At 40.5% G+C, this 20,842-nt stretch overlaps 1 pseudogene; it reads left to right on the forward strand.

Moving 5' to 3' along the window:
* Positions 1-12,100, forward strand: part of LOC115798439 (glutamate receptor ionotropic, NMDA 2C-like) — a 30,343-nt pseudogene extending 18,243 nt beyond the window's left edge.
* The last annotated feature ends 8,742 nt before the right edge of the window (positions 12,101-20,842 follow it).

Raw genomic sequence — 20,842 nt, forward strand, 5'->3', positions numbered from 1 at the left:
AACCTACTCAAATCTATCAATAAATTCAGGCAGACTGAATTTGAGCTACCACAGAACACCAAAATTAGAAGCTCCAGACCATGTCATTAGAGGCTATAGTTTTCTAAGAATTTCCTAAGAAAATTCATGCAAAGAAATGTGCTCTGCGGCACTAATTATGGGCAAAATGTGAATTTACCTGAAAGAAAAGCTTTATTCTTTATGGTGTTATTCTTTGCTTCCACAGAAATTGGGAATAGTCTATAATGGATTAGGGAGACTGACAGACAAAACCAAGACCACAGCAATTCAGTCTGAACCTACCTGATCCAGTTAGACTAAACATAGTCCTGGGTTGAGGACGTGATTTTTTTTTCCTTGAAAAATAAGTTTTGCAATTTTCTTAAACAGCTGGCTAATCAATTGAAATGTAGCAACGCTTTAATTAGCACATTTGTAGTCTTACTGATCACTCAAAGCACTTTACACCATGAGCCACCAAAACCGTTCACGCAGCACTTTTGTTTATTACACATCTAGAACTACAGCCAGTTCAGAATCACCTGTTAAACTAACATGCATGTCTTTGGACTTTGGGAGGGTACTGAGAGAAAAATCCATGAACAAACTGCACACAGGAAAGGAAAGGAAAGGAAAGGAAAGGAAAGGAAAGGAAAGAAAGAAGGGTATGAAAGGAAAGGAAAAAAGGAAAGGAAAGGAGGAAAGGAGGACTCAGAAACTACTTGCTGTGAGGCAACAATGCAGATCACTTCAAGTTCAGGCATTGTTTGTGTGAAATTCTGCCCTTTGCTTCCACAGAAAGTGTTATCTACCATGCCGGGGTAGAGAGATAATTACACAAAGCAGCGATTAGTCACTAAAAGGCTGCTGAAGCTACATATTATTTTATTAACTTAAACGCACACTGCAATTTTGTACACAAGAAGAGCTCGCGATGTCGCCACCCCATCAATTAGAATGAAATTGCTTTTAGAGGAAATCTCTCAATGGCCAGTATGGACAGAAGCAGCAATTACAGCAACCAATAAGTCTTCAGTTGTATGGATGGGTACCAAATTAAGATAGACTTGAACAATGTGAACCTATCCTGTAATTTCTAATGTGATGTGGGCTTTTTCTCAAACAGCTCATTATAAAAAAAAATCACCTCATCTAACGCCGTTGCAATTGCAGCTAAAGAGTGATTATATTGGCACACGCCTCGTCATACTCTCACATTTTTGATTGGCCCATTCATTTGCGCTCAGCGCAAAAGGTCAATGCTGCAACCAAGACTAATGGTTCTTTTCTGTTTACAGTCTAATTGTGCATTAACAGACGTATTTCTGCTTTCATTCTGCTCCGTGCATCATCTAATAAAATGTGAACTTTAATTGGCCACTGATTGAACCGTACTAGGATCATCTCTGTGCAGTGAAATGATTCAAACTCATGCATGTTGACTGATATCAGATTTAATCAAATTGAGGTGAGTGAGTGGCTTCCAGTCCATTTATAGAGCATTACATTTAGTTGCTGATAAGATCGGCTTTGCAAAAAAGATGGAACGCCTCTAAAATCGATTTCGCTAGCAAGAACCCCAACTCCAAATATGAATGACAAATGCTTAATAATGAAGCAGCACAAGCTAAGCCAGAAGCTGCAGTTTGGGGAAGGTCTCACTGAGCAGGCCTGGCAGATCTCCCTCATGGTGGGAAGTTGACAACCAGAGAAAAGCAGCGGGATGGTGGGGCACAAAAATGGGAGCAAAGGGTGTGTGGGGCACAATCGCATTTATGACTGGAAGGAGAGTGTTTGGGTTGTGGTCCAGCTCAGGCCCACTCATTCATTTTTTTTCTTTCTTCTCTTTTCACAATTATTTCTGCTCTTCTTTTTCTTTCTTTCCTCTGCTTTTTTTTCAGTTTGTGATTTCTTTCCCAATATTCTTCCTTATTTCCCTTTACGTTTCCTTTTCTCCTTTCTCCAATTTTGTACTCTCCTTTTTTCTTCCTCTTTCCCTTCCTTTTCATTCTTTCCATTATATTCCTTCCCCTTCCTCTTTTCTCCATCTGCCATCCTTCTTTTATCTTTTTCCCATCTTATTTCTCCTGTACCTTCGTTTCTTACTGCTTTCTTCCCATTTTCCCCTTCTCCTTTTGGTTTCCCTCTTTCCATTTTTCTTTCCTTCTTCTCTTTTCTGTTTCATTTCCTTTAGTCTTTACTTTGTTTTTTGATTCTCTGTCTCTTTTTTCATGCCTTCATTTTTCTTAATTTTCTCCTCAATTTTCACTGTCTGTATTTAAAATCTGTTTCTTATCTTGCCTATTTCTCTTTTATTCTTCTCCCTTCTTCTCTTCCCTCTTTATCCCATTTTCCTCCTGCCATATTCTGCTCTCTCCCACTTCCATATTCCTCTCTGACTCCTGTCAGTCTTGCTTCACTCATTCCACCTTGCTTTTTTTCCCTAATCCCTTCTCTCTCTATCCTCTTTTATAACTAAACTTTTTATTTCACAATGTTTCACTTTCCTCATCTCTCTTCTCCCCTTCCCTTTTCTCTCTCCTTCTGTCTCCCTGCAGTTCCAGAGACCACATGAGCATTACCCTCCTTTCCGCTTCGGGACCGTCCCAAATGGGAGCACAGAGAGAAACATCCGCAGCAACTACCCCGACATGCACACACATGATGAAATACAACCAGAAGGGGGTGGAGGAAGCCCTAGAAAGCCTCAAAACTGGGTAAAGTTTTGATTACATTTTAAACATATTGCACAGTTAAATAGGAAGTTATATATAACTGATCCTCATGCCAGTGAACACAGTAATAATGATTATAATTGTGTGTAGAACAGTTGATATTTGTGCTCTTTGTGTCTATTTCTAAATTAGGCCAATGTGATGGGTGTATTTTTAGGTTTGAAGTCATTTCTAGTAGAGCTTAATTTGTGTAGAAAAGTGCTGTCAAACATGACATCTTCACAAAGAACCAGATCAGTTTTGAAGAGCCAAACTGGTGACTTTGCACATTTTTTAAATATTAATTGTCTACTCTTTATTTTATTTTTATTTTTACTGATTTTCTTGTTTTCATTATGAAATAAAAATAAACATTTTAGACAGCAAATCCATCAGCACAAACATTTTTTTTTTTTACTTTAATTAGTTATGCAACTGCTAGAATGCATTGTCAGTCAGTTCCAGACCTAATAGGCTATCGACTAGTGGATTGACTGCGCTGAAATTTGGCAAAAGCATTCATGGTGGCCAGATGATGATGGAACTGAATCAGATGCTTTGGTGTCACGATCAAGTGCAAGAAAGATAGGAGGTTAATATAGTGAGATAGATTCCATTAAATTTGGTGCAGGTAGCTGTGGTCCCCAGAGCATTAAATCCTAACTACTTTTGTGATCCTTTGACTCTTTAATCTGATGCAGTGTCTTCACTTTAAACTTTATCCAACCAGCTGAACTTTGTTGCAGACGTTTATGGTCTATATGGAACAGATATTAGCCTCTGAATACGTGCAGCATTACCTGTCATTGTGAACCTGCTGACATTACCCCATGTTGTATGTAAATTCAGCCTCGCAGAGCCTCTAGCTGTAGCTGTGAGTCTTACAATATCCTTGACTATTATCCTGCAGAATCCTGCAGCCTGACTTTCTTTTCGAGATTTTTCCTGCTTGTTGTAAAGGAGAGGCTCTCACCTGGCACTGACACTTGTAACTTTTGCAGAACTCTTCTAAAAGGCTGGCAAAGGTTCTTTCTGATGGATTTAAGATTTAAGTCTCTACAAGCTGATTGTTTCAAGGTGAAACCACTGCTGATCCAAAAGAACACAAAGGCTCATCTCACATTTGCCAAAAAATATCTTGATAATCCCCGAGACTTTTAGGGAAAATATTCAGTGGGCTAATGAGACAAACATTGAACTTCTTGGAAAGTTTGCATATAAACAGGCCATACATGCTCAAAACCCCCCAAAACAATTCTGCAAGGAAGAGTGGGCCAAAATTCCTCCGCAGCGACGTTAAAGACTCATTGTCAGTTATCACAAATTCTTGACTGCAGTTCTTGCTGCAAAGGGTGGCACAACTAGTTATTAGGTTTAGGGGCAGTCACTTTTTCCACACAGGGCCATTGTTAAAAGCCCTGAATTACCATGGCATCCATGCCCATGATGACTGTATGTAAACTTATGACCACAGCTATCCTTCTAAGGTTCATGGAGGAGATCATAAAGTCTGAAAAATCCAGCAACATTTGTAGTATATAGAATAGCTTTTTTGCTTGATTGTTGCATGTGGCTTGTGGATTTCATCAAATCATACAAACAAAACTGGAAGTAAGATAGGTATAAAAACAAAACAACCACTCATGCGCATCCACATGCTTAACCATAGTGAAGTGGGATGAGTTGTGGCTCGAGTCCAACGATTGCATGCTCACTGTTCAATAAATGTGGATGTTTATGATTGGTTTTGTATTTTTTATACTCCATAGATATGCTATTTAAAATGTTGTTTCTAATATATTTACAACCACAAGCTAAAAAGCATGAATCAAGCAAGTTGTTCTCGAGACCACGGGCATTGCTGGACTTTCATAGACTGGTCACTACAGTGTAAGAAAGATGTGAGAAATGTATATGTAAGAATTTATTAATCTATTTGCATGCAGGAAGCTGGACGCCTTCATTTATGATGCTGCTGTTTTAAACTACATGGCCGGGAAGGATGAGGGCTGCAAACTGGTGACCATTGGCAGTGGGAAAGTGTTTGCCACCACAGGGTATGGCATCGCTCTAGAGAAAGACTCCCGCTGGAAGCGACCTATTGACCTAGCGCTGTTGCAGTTCCTCGGAGATGGTAGGCACAGATCCAAGTCTTACATTTTAAAAAGTACACCTTGTACCTGCACACACTTGTACACTTTCCTCAGCTGTAACCGTCTGTGTTTATTTCTGTCTCAGTTGCACACTGAATGTACACCATAGATCTGGAGTCAGTCCAGTTCAGCGTGTGCTGTATCAACAGGGAAGTGGGCTTACAGGGAAGAGTTAATATCCTGCAGAACAGCAGGAAGTGTTAGGGATATGATTATCTCTGTGACACACTCATACACACATATATCTACACATCCTACCTACACATGTACACAAACACATTCGCCATGATGGCCGCCGCCGGTGTGGAGTAATATCCTTCCTCCTCTGAGAGCTTAAGAGCACCACACACACACACACTCTCTCTCTCTTTCTCCTCTGTCTCTCTCTTTCTCTCTTCTCTCTCTCACACACACTCACACACACACACACTCACTCTGAGCTTTCCATGATGATGTAACAACTAGTGTGTTTATGGTCAACATAAGGTAACTGGGTGATAAAATGAGGCGTGCTCTCTGGAGGCCACTGGGGAGAGCTCATCTCAAGAGGTGACCACCTGTTCAGAAGCCTAGAGGGGTGGCTTATGTTGTAATGATATTTAATGGAGAGATGTTCAGGAACTGTAAATTCTCTGACATAAAGGGTGTTGGAATATTGGAATAGTAAGATGCATTAACACTACTGAAGAATACAGAAGACAAAATATGCATACAGCTATTTTGTATGCCGTATGCATTCAAAGTTTTCAGTTTTGGCCCAAAACTGTTGAATTTGAAACAAAATAATTACTTAAATTTCCAGTTCCAATCCCTTTAAGCTATACAGTATCTACGCAAAGGGAAATATTTCAGTGAGGACTCCACTATTTGGGGATTTGTAGATGGCAAAGCCTCGAAAGGCGGTGTCCAAATAACCCTGCAGAACACTGACTGGGTGTTCCACATTTCCTGCCGTCCCCTGCATCTCCACCCAGGAAACTCCTGCAGCACAAAACACATGCACACACATGAAAGGCCTGGGGCAGTAACAAGTAGAGTTAAAAAGTGAGCTTAGGTTTAAGTTGCACTTTAATTTAACTTCTACTGAATTAAATGTATGACTTGTGGTTGCTTTTATATGCATCTTAGCATCCGTGATATTCTTGGCTTACTTAAAAAAAAAAAAAAAACCCACAAAAGCTCGGTGGGAAATTGAAATTTAGGACAAATTCACATTTTGTTTTCAGAAATAAAGCTGTTCTGCAGAATTACTAGATACTAGTTTTAATAAAGTATATTTAAAAAGTGTGAAACTTGCATTTTGGGAAATTTGGATCCATACTGGAAAAACTTAAATCCCCTTAATCACCGTAAAAGCTTAATTATCTTAACTATCCATGAAAATTGTGTACTTTGTTCAAAAAAGCATTCACAAAATAGTGTGAGTCAATAACAGCATCTCTTTACTATCCTAAGACTCTTCGACTGCAATGTAAAAAACATCCAAGACAGTTAAGATGTTCATTGTGGAAATAGTTATCTTCAGGTCATACAAACTGTCACGTCTCTTTCTTCTCATACCCCTCTCACTACATCCCATAAACCTTTGTCCCTTAGGAGACACCGAGCGCTTGGAGACTGTTTGGTTGTCAGGCATCTGCCAGAACGAGAAGAATGAAGTAATGAGCAGCAAGTTGGACATCGATAACATGGCAGGTGTATTCTACATGCTTCTGGTGGCTATGGGCCTCAGCTTGCTGGTCTTCGCCTGGGAACACCTGCTTTACTGGAAACTACGGCACTCCCTTCACAAGTCTCACAAACTCGACTTTCTGTTGGCCATCAGCAGGGTGAGATTTGCAAGTTTGTTAATTGTTGATTTTGCTGTTTTATTGTCTTCATGGAGATAGGAGCAACAAAACAGGCAAGATATGGGAGAGAAAGCAGGCAGCAAAACTCAAGCAGTAAAGGTCCGGATCAAATTAGGCTTGATTCACTGCTGATGGATTTGTGCACATCTGCTATGTGCTAGGGTTACATGTTGGTGCAGTGGGGACACAGAGTGGAACAGAAGGTATGTCTTTTAAACATGCCTGCTATATAGGCAGAAAATAAAGACTGTGACCTAAATTTCTAAATTAAATACAATTCAGGAAGGCTGATTTAAGTGGTAGACTCAATCTTTTGTTGTAACAGTTGATATGGCACAGTGATCAGCCCTGACTGGGCCCTTTATTTATGGACTTTGCATAATTTCCCTGTGCCCATCAGGCTTTTCTCTGGATGCTTAGTCTTCCTACCTCAGGTTAATTGGCTGTATGTTGTTGATGTTACCGTGAACACCTGTCTGTTCCTGTGTTAGCCCCGAGATGGACTGGTGACCTGCCCAGAGTGTAGCCAGTGTCAGCTGGGATAGGCTGCAGCCTCACGGTAACCCTGGCTGGATAAGTGATTAAGAAAATGGATGGAAGGTTGTTATGCGGCCTAACCTCTCAGCTATCAGGTTGCCTCGTGTCAGTTGATTAAGTTGTGTTAGCGAGAGAACTGGGTTGCTTATGCATCCTCGGTTGTTTGATAATTGATTGCATGACTTACAGAATGGAATTGAGAAATTGCCTCACTGATTTTTGCATTGATCATTTAGTTAAGTGACTGATTGGCCCTCTGTAATTTGATTAGCTGTGTAACAGCTTGCTCCAGAGATTGAAAGACTGGCTGGTTGATTATTTTGGCTAAGTGGTTGGTTGGCTTTTTCTCCATTTAACATGTTTTACATGAAGTGGCTTTTATGTGATGATAAATTAGTGCAAATGGATCTGTATTTGCATGTAATTACATGGCATTATTGAAGGGCCTTGTTATAATGTTCGCTAAAATGGCACAGAATTCTTATTAAGAATGAAAGGGGAGGGGAGAGATAAAAATGATGACAAGGAGCTCTAATTCTAATGTTTACTCACCATTTAACTTTGATTGCCTAATGTTCATTTGCAATTAGCCTAATCACTACCCAGTTTGTTGATGCTGTACTTTTGGAATGTGGTTATTGAGGCAAAATGCTCTGGCCTCAGTTACAGCCAGGAAATGTCTATGGACTCCAGCCTCCTCTACTGTGTAATCATACCATTGTGCCTGGATCTGGGTTTTATCAGATTAACGGCTAAATGACTATCTGATCATTAATCCATATGGGGCGGCCCCAAGGACCAAATTAAATTTGGCTCTTTCAGGATGTCTCAGCCAACTGTAAGCAGAGAGCAGTCATGGGATTTGGCTCTTTGTTTGTCCATGCAGTTAGAGACAGTTTGTTCTGTAAGGCATGTGTCCCCATGTGCCTCTATTGGTTCAATCCTCTCAGCTTAAACAGTTTTTCTTTGGGTTCGGGGAGAATGCATAATGAATTGTGACTAAGACTTGCCTCAGTGACAAGATGATATATTAATGATTTTTTTTTAATGCCAATGGGATGTTTAGTAGTTAAGAGGTGGGTCATCACTTTAAGATGGGGGAAATCTCATCTGTGAAATTGTCCCCACTAGGGTGATTCAAAGTTAAACAGTTTGTGGCTAACCAGTGATTTAATTACAGATGATTTCTTGATTTATTCTCAAATTCTATATTCTTGTCTATGGAGTCCATTAAATATCATTAAATATTAAATATTTTCTTTTTCCTTTTTGAGGACTACTCTTGTGTTGCCATGTAAAATGGTTTGTGTTTCTCCTCCTATAGTTGGTGTTCTGGTCCAGTCCCATTAGTCTATATTGGCAAATGAGAGAAAGATTGTGTATATTATATAAAGAAGAGATAATATGAGACTTAGTAGTCATTTGTCATTTTAAAAGGCTGATCTTATACAATAGAGAACTTCTGGCTGTGAGCAGAACTGTAGCTGTTCTTCCTGCTGTGAAAGGTGAAGCTGTGGCTGGATATGTGCCATTGGTTTCAACTGCTATAGATATGTCTAGGTGGAAGAGGACTAGTATCATTTGAACCTATTGTGCTTCCCTCAGAGATGTGATACCATCATAGGTTAGATTAACAACCAAAGCATCGCTACAGCCAGAATCTAAAAGCAGCATGGAAGGAGGAGCTGGGGTGGAGGTGGGTTGCAAAGTTGCCTACAGAAACACCACAATTGAGAGTGGGCTAAAGCAGCTTCAATAGTGTGGAGAACCTTATCAGTTAATCAGCTGGGACTGTGGCTGAGGTTGACTTCTTGGACCTCCTGAACTAATACTATGCTCAGTTTTTGTTTCTAACTGCAGTGGCACCGACTTTTGCTCAAGCACACAGCTATAACTCAGGGTTCACTAACTCTCGCTGTAGTCATAACCAGCAGTGGTCTATAACACATTATACTGTATTATAATGAAGGTCAGCCTTTCTCCATAGATCAGATGGAATACATTGCTGTGAGGTATTTCAAGGTCATGTGAAACTTATTGTGAGATAACCTTAACCTTTGTCCCTCTCTTTCCTCTATCAGGGTATTTACAGTTGCTTCAATGGAGTGGAGGATACTGGGCGTTCATCTGGTTTGGCCAAACCTGACCTGACTTCCAATTACGCTCAAGCAAATATGCTTAAGATGCTTCGAACTGCCAAGGATTTGGTCTCCACTGCTAATGTAGAGAGCTCCCTGGACAACGCTACCAAGACCATTGAACAGCTGAGTCGACATGGTGGCAGCTTGCCTGTTCGTGTTCCACAAGTTGCCACAGAAGCTGTACCAGCAGGGTTTGCTTATGTTACAGAGAATCATTGCTCTCTTCCTCAGCGCTCCCTGACCCCACCTCTGACTGCTGTAACATCTCTAAAACAGCAGAGGGGTGTGAGCAGGCCCACACCACTGCGCTACACACTACCAACACGCTCTACTTCATGTTTGTATGACAGACCACTTCCTGTTTCCAGCCTCAGCAGTCCCCACTTGGCCGTTGGAGAGCCACTCCCTCATCAACACCCACACCACTACCAGACCACTGGGAGGCTCTATGTAGACACCCATTCACACTCGCCCTTCATTCCCTGCACCGACCTCCAGCTACCTGACATCTACACCTCTCACCCCGCCTCCTCACCCCAAAGCCAGCATGTCCAGGTGGGTTTTTCCCGACGGAAAAGGAGGTCCAAGAGTTTTCAGTTTGACGATGGGGATGTAGACAGGAGGACATATGGGGAGCAGGAAAAGAGTGACAAAAGTCCTGTGTGTCTGAGTGAGCTTAAAGTCAACCATCTCCAAGACAACCACAACTCTGCCCCGAGCGTTGACAATATTTACACAGGGGAGGCGATGCCTCCTCGCATAGAGAACTACGGCTCTTGGCCACCAGAGGACCTTGTCTTGAGAGGCAGACGCAGGCACAGACGTCCATCTTTTCTCAAAGCAACATGGGGTAGTGAGCAGATCCACCAGCTTGATGAATCCCAGTCTTCCTTGTCCAGTCAATCACCGTCGACCCTTCCAGACCTCTTCCCATGCATTCTTACTCAAACCACACCTGCTAAGGCATACAACCCTGCGCATCTTCGAAACAACCTGTGCCTCCCAAGGAACCAGGCCTACCTCCACATAAGGGAGGATCAGAGGAAGCCTAATGGGCGTAAGGGTCAGCGGCTGCGCTACTCTCACTCCACTCACCTACCTACATATGGAGAAGCAGTGCAACATGGGACTGGGTTAGGGCGGGGTATGGTACGGAGAGCCACTAGCTTGCTCAGCAGACAGTATGCACATTACCTGAACTCATACCCAGGATTGCCCCTCTACCATGGTCCTCTAGACTTGCAGCACCACAGCCAGACTTCTAGCAATCACCCAGGCTCCAGCCCAGTTTGCCAGCTATTGGCTTGTGGTGGTGGGCGATGTGGGGCACAGCGGGCCCTGCTATACCAGGACAGTGTGTATGGAGCCTACGGGGTCTATCAGGGGTCCCAGACTGGATCAGAGGCTCAGGGAGCGGGGGGGCAGCCTGTTGGGAGCCCCTGTGTACTTAGGCCCTGGCGACGGGTGTCCAGTCTGGAATCTGAAGTTTGATTGGAAACCACTAGGACCTCAAAAGGTGGAAATTGTGGCGATACAGAAGACAAGACTTTAAAACATTACCACTGTGGAGAGAGTTTATTGGTTAGATTAATGTAAAAGGTTAAAGTTGTGATTTGAAGTAACTGTTGATTTTCTATGCGACTTTATGTGGTAAAGAAAAAAGGCTTAGTTCACCAAATTTTGCAGATATGTTGGACTGATGCAATATTCAGGACAGAATGAAGACTGCACCAATATATCCTTGAGAAAGCTGCATAAATCTAGAGTTGACAGGTTTTAACTCACTTGCTGCTTTCTAATGAACAACGCTTGTGTGTTTTCTGTGCTTTAATGTGCACCAAGAATTACAACAGTCCATGGTGTTGGTGCATGGTTAAACTATAACCAGAGTTTTCATGCTGTGTGTGTGTGTGTTGTGTATATTTTATTGTGGATGGTTGGGATTTAGTCGTGGGTGTCAGGTAGATGAACTTTCTTTAAATTCAGCCACCAAAAGCAAGCAGCCATTGTAGCAAGATATTTTAAGAGAGCTGCAACGCAGACTTGGAGAGTTTTATCCCAACACGAGACATTCAGTATTAAATGCTTTTATTTCAGAAACACAGCAGATTTCAAAAATAAAATATTAATAATTTTGAGACATCTGTTCATTTCAGGTAACTTAATTAAATATTTATGATGTTTTGGAGCTAAAACCTTCACGTCTTCATTTAGTGATGAGTCACACAAGGGATTGGCTTTGTGAAAGCTGTCCATATGAACACAATCTGCAAAATGGTGACAGTGATAGGACAGGATTGACCAGCACTAGGTGTCTTAAACTATGAACTCTTGTTCCTCTCTGTGTCTCATTGTGAGGCTACAGTACAGCACAACATCGCACAGGGCCTGACATTAAATACATTCTGTATCCTAAATACTATATCACTATAGAGAAACGTGTTATTTGAGGCTGTTAGTGTCATATTCACATATTCTACATATGATAGGAATTTATAGTCACTCTTTTTCTAAATACACCTCTGGCACATTTTGAGTTTTTCTTTTTGTACAGCTGTTGCTGATTTATTGAAACATTTGTTATTACTGTATTAACTCTACAGTTGGCCTATATTACATTTTCATCACTCCCTCTTTTCCAGTCTTTTATATTCCCTCATCATCCCTATTTCCCATCTCCTCTAACTGTTTAATGATTAAATTTAAATGAGGTAATTGAAAGCTATTCTAGTATCTATATTACCTGGCTCCCTCACCCTGTAATTAATCACTTAGACCAATTAAAGAGTCTTTTTGGATGAATATGCATGTGTGCTTCTTCTTTGTTGCTCTTCATATATATATATATATATATATATTTCCCAGTCTACCACATCCCAAAGATGTCCTATTGGTTTGAGATCTGGTGACTGTGGAGGCCATTTAATTACAACGATCTTTTCTGATGTTCAAGAAACCTGTGGTCTTAAAAGGATGGACGTGGTCAGCAACGATACCCAGGTAGGATGTGACATTTTAACAATACTCAGCTGGTACTAAATGGCCGAAAGTCTGTCAAGAAAACATCCCGCACACCATTACACCATTGCTACCGGCCTAAACTGTTGCTATAAGGCAGGATGAATCAATGCTTTCATGTCATTTATGCCAACATTACACTACACAGACTGCATATATTCACTGTATCATTTAAAGGTGGACAGATTCTAAGAGCTCCACTATATTGTTAATTCATGGTTCTATCTTATTAACCAAATCCTATATTTTTTTAACTGTCTTATTAAATTACAATTGTTTCATTATCCTTCTTATTCTTATTATTCTTATTCTTATTATTAGGATTTGAACACCTTGAAAGACTCACACAAAGACTGCCCGTAGTATTTCTTATCACAATCCATATGTAAACATAACAAATTGTGTAACTCTGTGCAGTGAGCATGCAGATTGGCTGTTTCTGACTTCATGTGAACCAGTCTGATAAACTAACCCAAACTGGCATTGGGCATTATACTTCTTAGAGTATGTATTCACAGATATGGAAAACAGGCTGTAGACTACATTTTGCTGTGTTTTTGTGCTTGACTGGGACCGCTGATAGATTTTCGCTAGAATAATCAATTTTTTTTTTTTTTTTTATGAATATTGAAATTGGGCAGTTTATATATGTGGATGGTAATCTAATACTTTCATTCATGCATTTCATTCCCATGGCCTTGTAGAGTGTTGTTTTTGGCATTATGAATTATGTTTTGCAAGCAAAAGCTAAAAAAGTGGTGCTCAAAAGAGGAATGAGGGAGCAGGATGAGTAAATAGCCAGGACTCTGGGTTTGAGCAGTGTTGTTAATGACTTTGCTGAAAGATGAATTTCTGATGGGTGAGTGGTCCCTGTTATTATAAATATACATATTGTAATATGTGTCTGTGATATGCCTTTAAGCTGGTCCCCTGTAAATGATTTTCAGTCTCTGAGGACCTGTGGTTAATGGGCTTCTCTCATTTGTTCCATGCTTATAGACATTACAGTTGTCATTGTGTTACTTTAGTGAGGCTAAATCTGTTTTAGACTTGTGGTAGCCTAGTTGAAAAAGATGGAGTGAGTTTATAGCATAAGCTTAACTTCTGACCTCTGACTGCAGTTGTTGTCCATGATGCTGATCAAAAGCTGGAACAATGCTTTTGATATTATTGATTATTGCTATACTATTTTTGTCCAACCAGTGTGTGTGTGTGTGTGTGTGTGTTTGTATGTGTGCATGCCTAATTGCATTGAGTTTCTGCCATGTAATAGGTTAATTACATATTTGCATTAAGGATCTGTTGAACAGGTGTACCTAATGAAATGGCCAAAGTAGCCAGTGAGTGTAGAGCTGCTGTCTTTACTTTGAAACTGAAACAGGTGGAGAAAGCCGAGCCTTTTTTTGTTTTTTTTTGTTTTACCACCAATTCTAAAACGTATTACATGGTTAGCTGTTGACCTGATGTGCTGCGTGTAGCCATAGTTGTCAGTGTGAATGCATAAAATAGCAAGTGTATGCAAAGCAGGCAAGTTTGCAATTTGAGACACACTGCTGCTGTCTTCAGTCTTTATGCGTATTACTACAGTTCATAAATGCTTAAATTTTGTCTTACGGTTGATGAAAAAAAAAGTTAGAAAGGGCAGAAAGAGACAGAACAGCAGATGAAGATGAGGATCTGGTTGCAGATCAAAGCCTCCTTCTCTGATCTTGTCATATGGAGGTCAATCATCTGCTGCAGCATCCGGGAGGAATATCCTTTTGGCGTTTGGGTCACATGTCAGCTGGTGACTGACACAAATACAAGAAAAAAAAAGATTTCATCAACTGGCAGTAATGTTCTTCTTTCACGTCTAATCTACTGTCAACTTTTGAACTTTTGACAAGGTTTCTGTCAGGGTTTGGCAAACCTGACAGAGTGGCGATCATGACATGGTGTTATATTTCCAGTAACGCTTGCCTGAAGAAAACATACCTCAACCCAAGGTGACCTTTTTCCTCTATGCTGTTGTCATGACGAGATAAGACTCGATTCAGGAGGTTGGATGAGTAATGTTTGGGAGTCCAAACATTGAGCACTATGATTTTTCCATTACTCTCTTCTTTGTTACTGGAGCATTGCCTCAGATTGGACCATAATATTGATTTAATCCTCTTCTCTGCTGCTGATCCCATATTTTTAGCATTTGAGGTAATTGGACATCTTTTCATCCCAGCAGATCAGAAAGAGACTCAGCAGGCTTTGGTAATTATGTAATTAAGACAAGCTTTTTGGCCTAAGATAAAAATTTGAACAGGTGAAGGTGGATTTTTTTTCTTTTTGGGTACAAATATCTAACAGTATTGTTGTGCAAAATGCAAGTATAGTGAGAAGAAAGATGTCAACCCTTGTAACATAAAGTGTTTCTTTTATCAATTTAAATAGACGGGCCATCATTATTTTTCTTTTAGTGAAAAAAAAACAAAAAACAAGCGGATGTTTCTGTTTTTGAACCTGCAATCTATGAAGTAGCAAAATTAAATATGACAATCAAGGTTAGTGGAATAAATGAATGTATTTTGATCATTCACACTTGATGATGATCAACTAATTCAGTGCATTAATTACCTTCTTAATTCCATAATTCTCAATAACTCCAATGACATTAAGAGTGCACTTCGTTTTTCACACTACCGCACAAAGTTCTTTGAAATTTTCCTTTTCCACATGACTGCATAAGTGTAAAGTTTTCCTGTAAACACTAAATTGTATTAGATTTCATTTTAAATGTCAAAACCTTTTTTTAATGATTCACATTTCTTTGTATAGACGAATGGTTAAGACTGCGATGCTTGCTTATTGCACTCCTGTGCCTAAGGACAGCCGGGATGCTGTAGACTCTTGTTTTGTTGTTGTTGCACAGCATGCAAAGGCTGGCACAGCCAGCAAATAACAATAATAGCCGTAAAATAACTGAGATTCACTGCAAAGAATATAATTTCAGGGTTTTATTTGAGTGCTTTACAGTAAAAAAAAAAAAAAGTCTTTAGCATTCACTGCAGTGACTAAACGCCTGAAAGCCTGGACATATTCCAATGTATGTCTGTGTGTGTGTGTGTGTGTGTGTGTGCATGTGTCTTGATTACATGTGTGTAGAGGCTTCATCAGTACTGATGAAGGACCTGCCTTGCCAAATGATGAAAGATGTGACTCATGCATATGAAAACATCAATGGAGCACCTGGGACAGGCTGCGAACGTCACATGGAGAGACCAACGCATTAGCATGTTTATAATATGAAGTACTTGTACAACATTTACACATTCAAATCACTTTTCTGTAGAGAAACAAATCCCCACACACATAAACATATGGCATCTCAATGCCAGACACTGATGAAAGGGGGAAGAACAATTAGGCACCTTTAACAGCTTCCTGATTTAATTTTCATGTCAGGACACAGCAGTCTATAAAGACCACCCCTGAAGTTAAAACAGTATTCATCAATTCATCTTGTCACTCATGCAGCCACACAGACACACCTCACTTCATCCTTTTTCAAAGTGAAACATTCAGCTCTTTCATCTAGTGTGTAAATCTGCTTGTTTATGGCATCTTTTTAAATAAAATTAATGCCAAGAAGCAAAAACTGAATCTGGCAACCTAGTTAATTTTTAATTATGCATATGCTTTTTTATATATATTTATATATATATATATGCACATAAACAACAAGCAGCAACCTTGACAGGGTCGTCGACCACAACGTCTGGAATCACCAGAGAGCTGGAGTCCGGTCTCCTCACACCTCCCGCTTGCGAATAAATTGCTTCACGTATCGCGGCAACAGCTCCAGATGCTCTGAGTCACCTTGAGACAAAAGGCTGGCCTGCCCTCCCTGATAGGTGAGAGGGAGAAAGAGGAAAGAGGAAGAGGGGATGAGGTGAGATGAGATGAGAGGACAAAAAAAATGTGAGTAGAAATGAAGAGAAGGCAAATATTTGGGATGGGGGTTGAGGGTAGAAAAAACGAGGGTTGAGGGAAGCTAGAGATGCCGAAGGAGATGGCTGGGAATTGTCACAGGAGGAGAGATAGAAAGTTACAAGAGAGGAGGAGGGAGGGAGATGAGGTGGCTCGGAGAGGAGGAGGAGATGGAGAGAATAAAGGAGAGAAGGTGGAGGGAATGAGGGGAGATAGAAGAGTAAGGGAGAAGGAGGGGCGGATGAGAGAAAAATATTAGGACAGCTGATATGAGAACAGGTGGGAAGTGAGCAGGAGAGCAAAGAGAGGAAAGGAGAGATTTATTTCTCTGTGTGTCTGACAGAGGAAGGATTATAATTTGAATTGCAGGACGGTGAGGAAAACCAGGAAAATATCACGGAAAGACCTTCCACTAAAAAGATCCCACACATCTTCGACTCTTGGGTAAATTTACAGCTGCATGAAAGAGTACAATTTTGTAATGATGGCCTTATTAAAATTAAAGAGAGATACACAAACACCGAAAAAACAACATCATTACTATTTCACAGGCATACATGCAAAAACGTGATGTAAATGACAGCGGCTCTGGTTGTTTTGACTTTCGCTTTCATATTAACTAAATCATCAAAGCAGTACAGCATTCTGAGTGTGACAGCTGTCTGTGCATATGAGGACACATTTGATTGTGCTACAGTATCCAATTAAACTTTGAATTTGAGACTGTGTGTGTGTGTGTGTGTGTGTGTGTGTGTGCGCGCGCGCTTGTGTGCGTGAATGCGCAGGCACACAGCAGCTCCTGCTGTATCCGAGACAAGACGATTGGATCTGCCAGCCGGCAGGAACGTTAATTACTTCAGCAATCTTCAGGCTCACTCCCCACAATCACTCCCATCTTTGGGAGGGGAATGAGCTCGGCCATTCAGGAAGGCCGAGGCTGTGATTCAAATCTGTTTTGAGGGAGAAGGAAATCAAATAAGCAGAACAATACAGATGGAGGCCAGAGCACGTTTCCGTGTGCATGCGCCGTTTTGGCTTTAAAAATTAAAATTTTGCTTCTGCTAACAGCTGCTACAATCATGGATGATAAATGCTTTGATGTAAAAACCATCACTTCTGAGTGTTAAGCTGAGACGTATTTTTGTCAGAGAAATTTGAGCAGCTGGGAGCAGGGTACAGGAGGAGCAGCAGGTAAAAACAATGAGGACAGGACAGACAATCATCAAGGAGGGAAAAGCAGAAACTAGAACAGGACACATAAGAAAACTAACCTTTAAAGTACACTGTAAGAAAAAAGTATTGTTTTATGGGTGTTTTTCCATATTTTTAAGCACCCAATTAATTTTAACATTTAACATTTACATGAATATCCGTAAAAGAAACTGATGACGTGCTGGCAGAAAATTACCAGTACATTTTCCATTTTTTTAATGGATTTTTTTTTTTTTTATGGCTATAGTGTAAGACAGGAAGTAGCTACACTACAAATACTAATTTCTGGATCTTTCACCCAACATTTTGTGTTTTGTTCTCTCAGGTTTTGTTTTCATTGAAATTCTTCTGTTGTGGTCTCCTGTTTGCTTATGCTTTTGATTCTTAAATTTTTAGTTTCTGAACCTTATTATTAGATTTAATTACTTATGTTGCATTCCTGTTTCCATTTGTACTTATCTTCCCTGCTGTTTAGTCCCTCTCTGTCATGTCCTATGACTCTTGGGTTTTGTATTTAGTCTTGTTCCCAGTGTTGTGACAATTCTGTGTCTCTGTCCTGTGTCTGCTTGTTTCCTGTTTTACAGTCTTAGTCTCGTCTGCCTTGTATTTTAGTTTTACTTCCGGGTCTTGTCTTGTTTAATTATTTCCAGCTGTGTCTCCACCTGTTCCCAATCCTCTCATTATCCTGTGTTTGTATTTAAGTCCTGTGTTTTTCCCCTGGTCCTTCGCTGTGTCGTTGTCAATGTTCATCCATACTGTGTCTCCCCTGTGCCCTTAGTTTTGGATTTTAGTTCTGGCACCCGACCAGCTCCAGTGTAGCTGCATCTATGGTTTTCTGTCTTGCTTCAATAAAGCCACATTCTGGGTCCAACCTCACCGGCCACATGGCAATCCGTAACAAATAAAAACATGAAACCTACAACTTTAAATGGGACAACAAAGACAAGCAAACATGCACTGGTAGTTTTTTAAAAAAAAATTCTGTGCCATAGGAGCACATGTAACAAGGCTTTTTAAGTTCTTCTAGAACTGACAGGGAACTGCCTACAAATGTTCCAGTAGAAGAACACTGAAGAAGTGTCAGTATTTGCGTCGTTATTTGTGTATCAGTATTTGTGTCAGTCACCAGCTGACATGTGATCCAAACGGCAAAAGGATATTCCTCTATGACCAGATCAGAGAAGTAGGCTTTGATCTGCAACCAGAAAAATATATCTGACAAATAATCTTACTTACCTGTGTTCTAACAGTTCAATCAATGAGCCTGTTCTTAGGTTTTGGGGACTGAAATTCTATTATTTTATTTGTATGTTACTTATGATACACCATTACAGTCTATACGTGGCTATGATAACTAATGTTATGTGCACAGGAACATGTTACTCATATTATATTTTTCTGCAGTACAGTAATTTAATGGATTACCATGCTAAATTTAGTAATCATATTACAGTTACAAGTAATTTGCCAGACAGAAAAAATATCAGACATGCTTTTTTTCTTGTGCTACAATCAGCTGACATTACTTAAAAAAAAGAAAGGAAAAAAAGCAGTGAGTAAGCCCAAGACAGCAGCAGACAAAATGTTAACCAAGCCTTCAAAATGGGAGTTCACACCACATATATCAAGTTAGCTGTACCACTGCTATTTACAACATTAAAATACAGCTCATATGTTACAACCTCCACTGGTGTGTAAACATAATCACAGTTGGTTTGCAGGATGTGAAAATCCTGGGCTGTGTCTTCCATTAATCCCAGATTCTTCATTACTGTTGCTTATCAGAGCAAAAGAAAAAAAAAAACGGTTGCCTGTGAACATAATTGGGCAACAGTTGTGTTTCGTACCACGGTGTTTTTGGGGAACCAAATGAGCACTAGATAAAAGTAATTTCTAGGAGACACGGCTGAAAAATGGTAATGCGGTTCCATGTTTTGCACCTCACATGGCATTTCCCTCAGCTTCTTGGTGATCAGCCTGATTTTTCATCCCTTCCAAACTGTCACCAATCTCTATTAGACCAGAGGCTCCAATCCTGAGGCACACCAGTGCCAATGAGTTTTTTGGGGGAGCAATTTCAGTGTAGCACATCTAGGTCTGGGTTGTGCGTACACAGCCTATATATCATCAGACTCAACCTCAAAAGAAACACAGAGGGACACACAGAGGCTCAGCTCCACCCTGTCTGAAGAATAAATCAGCTCTGTGGAAGATCTTGATTTCATCACATGAAAGCGGCAGCTGTGATTAGCAGGTGTCACGCTGCTGACATCCTGTGAACAACAGTATAAAGCACACACTGTCGCCTCTCCTCTTGTCCTTCCAAGGTGACGGCTCCTGGGGTGTTCTGGCAACGATTACTTCAGCAAATTAACAAAACCTCACCATGAGCCGCCAACGGCACAGCCAAGGAACTAGGCCACACATCCTGCCAGCAAGACTTATAACTGCACATGCACACGCACACACACACACACACACTGCAGGCTACAGAAGCCCAAACCATACCCCTCTAATTAACCAGTCCCACCCTCCTGACCCAGTAGCTGTGAGCAGGCTTATTATCTGCAACATCTTTTTCCTTCTACGAGTTTTTCCCTCCTCTGTTAATATGAGGTACACCCCCACGCGTTCCTAAAGGAGGAGCCCAGATTAAGAAGTGAGCCAAGAAAGATATTCATCAGGGAGTTATTAATGAAGAGACTTGAGGTTTTTGGAGCTGTTGATCCCTTTTAACACATCAGCCTGTGATGGCTTCACAGCTGGAGATGGGACAGAACCAAGTTCAGCGGCTTTCTTTTTCATTCACTCAAAAACTTGTCTTTCTTCTTTAAAGTTTGTTTCTGTCTTCTTTCTCATACTTAATTTAGTGATGCAATGTGTGTCGCCCCTTCTGCTGTCTTGTAGGTGCCTTTAATCCACATTGGAAGGGGACAGGAAATGGGAGGATCATCAGCAAATGCAGCTCAACTGAGTTTTCTCCCTGTAAAAGCTGACCTGTCCGTTCCCTGCACTCCAATCTACATTTAAACCCACTTTTGTGGTTGTACTTTTGTTAATTTATTTTTAATGCATTCATACGTGCTGTACTTGGGTTCCATTTTTCTAGCTGTGAGGACCCAAGTGATAAAAAAGCTGCACTGGGGAAATTTTGACCCTGTAGATGGACAGCACCAAAACTGTTCATAACTGTAGTTATGAATTATTACAACTGTTTGTATTTTCCCTACATCAAAGATCAAGAATTTTTCTTAATT

Source organism: Archocentrus centrarchus, chromosome 19 (assembly GCF_007364275.1).
Source record: "Archocentrus centrarchus isolate MPI-CPG fArcCen1 chromosome 19, fArcCen1, whole genome shotgun sequence".
Taxonomy (NCBI): Eukaryota; Metazoa; Chordata; class Actinopteri; order Cichliformes; family Cichlidae; genus Archocentrus; species Archocentrus centrarchus.